General features: G+C 38.6%; 1 non-coding gene across 1 annotated transcript; it reads right to left on the reverse strand.

The window, feature by feature from the left end:
• Window positions 1-2,491: 2,491 nt before the first annotated feature.
• Window positions 2,492-2,598, reverse strand: LOC148861224 (small nucleolar RNA R71). Its single transcript, XR_016095186.1, has one exon. It is a non-coding gene; the product is annotated as a small nucleolar RNA R71 (small nucleolar RNA).
• Window positions 2,599-3,377: the final 779 nt, after the last annotated feature.

Genomic DNA, 3,377 nt, shown 5'->3' on the forward strand with positions numbered 1-3,377 from the left:
TGAATTCTGAGATTGACATTTACTGCTTACTCTTCTAACCTGATTTGAAGGCAATTGGACCAATGATTTAGATAGATTTTAATTTAGGATTTCTTAGCTTTCATTAGAGTTTTGATTTATTTGTTGATCAGATAAGAAGTGCTCAATTTAGTATTGGTAATTGTTTCCTAAATCCTCATGGGAACGATACTTCACTCTCTACTTTATTACTTGAACGGCTAGTGCACTTGCTAGTGTCACAATGAGCCACACATCAAGTTTTTGGCGCCGTTGCCGGGAATTTAGAGAAACAATATTAGGAAACATTGAGCATTCTTAATCTGATCTCATTCAGCATTGCATTCATAGTTGGGTTAATTTGCTAACTTTTTCATTTCAGCTTGGACTGCAACTGCTGTACTACTGTAGTTATGTTTCTTCTTTCTTAAGTAGATTAGTTTCTTTTTCTGGTTTCTGTTTCATTTTAATAAAGGCATATTTGATTTCTATTCAATCTTGATGTTGTTCCCTTCAAAAAGAAAAAAAAAAGAAAAAAAAATTCACAAAAAAACATGAGTGTTGCAGATCTGAGTTGCATTCGGCACTCAGATCAGCAGATTTCAGATCTGCAGCACTCAGCCGAAAAGAGTTGCTTGTGTTTCAGACTTTATTATTATTTTTTTTTCTTCTTTCATTACAAAAAAAAATGAAAAAAAAAAGGGGAGATCTTTTGAACAACAAGAGGAGCAATTGAGAATTCGGATCAGAATTCAGATTTGAATTCAGATCTGAATTCTACTATTGCAGATCTGCAACAGTTCAGATCTGAGTTCCTCTGAACTCAGACCTGAACTGATGAAATTTTGAGGGGAATTGGGTGTCATCACCACCCCAATTCACCCTAGGGCACTTCTGCTATTCCCCAAAAACAATTTGGTAGCAATAACTGAAGGTAAGGCAATTGAGAATTCATATCCGAACTCAGAGTTGAGTTCAGACCTGAATTCTGCTATTGCAGAACTGCTAAGTTTAGATCTGAGTTCAGATGAACTCAAACCTGAACTGATACAAGTTTAAGGTGAATTGGGTGCCATCATCACCCCAACTCACCCTATGATAAATCCGACATACCCCAAAGGTAATTGGATAGCAAAGAATGAAAAAGAAAATTCAGATCTGAACTGATACAGATCTGAACTATAGTTGAAGACTGAACTGATACAGAGCACATTTTGGATTTTTGGGTGACTTGAACATTTGCTTTATCCACTTGTAACCGAGCTACATTAGCTACGGAGGTGTATGTTTGGATTGAATAATTGTTATGCCTCAGATATTTAAGAAAAATTAGCACTTTCCAAGTATTTCTATTAGCATTCAGATCTGTAGCAGGGCTGCTATAGTGCAACAGTTAGCAGACCTGATTTCAGATTTCTACAAAAGTTGTATGGACCGAATTGCTTGCAATACCAAACATTGCAGACCCAATTTTCAGGTCTTAGCAAGTGTTTGATATGCATCAGCTATACAGGTTTGAGCTTCAATTGTAGAGTTTAAAATCTTTAACCCAAGCCTAACTCAGGACTGGTTTTAGTTTATTTCAGATCCTTTTAAATTATTTTTCAGATCAGATCTGATTTCAGCCCTAAAGCATCACAGATTTGATTCCAACCTTAATGGATGTATATTGTAGTGTATACCAATGAGTGTGTATGAGATATACAGCTCAGATCTGAATTATTATTTGTTAATTTCTCTAGACTAACAATACCAAAGACTTGTAGATCTGAACTCATATCTAAATTGGGTCTGAATTCAGATGTTGCAATCGATGGATGTAGATAAAGGAACCTTGAATAAGATGATTGGTTTAAATCTGCTTTTAGTATAATCGGCTTCATTTATTCATGATAGGATGTAGGTTTTGTATTCCAATACTTCACTTTACATTTTCAGTGTGATAGGATTAGTTATTTATTTTCTTTTGTGAATATTGGCATTTTTATTGCTTTGACTTTAACAGTTTATGACAAGCAGACCTGAACTGGAAGTGATCCTTTACGACCCGGAGATTGAACGGACTCTCCGTGTCCATTTGAGAGCTGCTAGGCAAGTCAGACAAGAAGCACAAGAAATGGCTGAACAAAGAACTATGATGGATTATGCCAAGCCCACCCTCACCGGGACTGTCTCCAGCATTATCAGGCCAACTATTGCTGCCAATAACTTCGAAATTAAACCGGCCATAATCCAAATGATACAAAATACGGTTCAGTTTTGGGGTATGGCCCATGAGGATCCGAATGCCCATATTGCTAACTTCTTGGAAATCTGTGACACCTTCAAACACAATGGGGTAAGTGATGATGCCATCCGGCTGAGGTTATTCCCATTTTCTTTGAAGGATAAAGCCAAAGCTTGGTTGAACTCATTACCGGCAGGATCTATAGCCACATGGGATGAAATGGCCAGCCGTTTTCTCTCTAAATATTTTCCCCCTTCTAAAACTACTAAAATGAGGAATGACATCACTACTTTTTTCCAGCAAGAGGGGGAATCTTTATATGAGTCATGGGAACGTTACAAGGAGCTGTTAAGGAGAGTTCCTCACCATGGCCTCCCCATTTGGCTGCAAGTGCAGACTTTCTATAATGGTCTTACTGACTCAAATAAGACCATATTAGATGCTGCAGCCGGAGGATCCATAAATAATAAAACTCCTGAGGTTGCCCATGCACTTATTGAGGAAATGGCAGCCAACAACTATCAATGGCATTCGGAAAGAACTCAAACTAGGAAGCAGCAAGGCTTGCATAATGTTGACACTTATACAGCACTAGCTGCACAAATAGGAGCACTCAGTAAGAAAATAGATGAAATGCAGATAGCTGCCATGCATGTGCAGCCTCTTAATTGTGAATTGTGTGGGGGAGGCCACATCAGTATAGACTGCCAAGTTGGCAATCAGTTCAGACCATCTACTGAACAAGTTGACTATGTCAGCAATTCGTCAAGACAGCAGGGTTACCAAAGTCACCATACTTTTCATCCAGGATGGAGGGGACATTCAAACCAGTCCTGGCCAAATCAGCATATTTCCAAGCCGTTCCACCAGACTTATCATCAGCCTGAACCAAAATCCAATTTGGAGGAACTGATGACAAAATTTATAGCAGGTGCAGAAACTAGGTTCCAGAACTAGGAAGCCTCAATCAAAAACCTGGAAAACCAAGTGGGGCAATTGGCACAATTAATCTCTTCCAGACTGTCGGGAACTCTTCCAAGCAACACTGAAGTGAATCCACGAGAGCAGGTGCAAGCTATTACCTTAAGAAGTGGAAAAGAGTTTCCTGAGGTAGAAAAGAAGAATTGGGCTGAATCCAAGGCAGAAACAAGCC

Source organism: Nelumbo lutea, chromosome 4 (genome assembly GCF_056320005.1).
Source record: "Nelumbo lutea isolate HS-2025 chromosome 4, American lotus-T2T, whole genome shotgun sequence".
Classification (NCBI taxonomy): Eukaryota; Viridiplantae; Streptophyta; class Magnoliopsida; order Proteales; family Nelumbonaceae; genus Nelumbo; species Nelumbo lutea.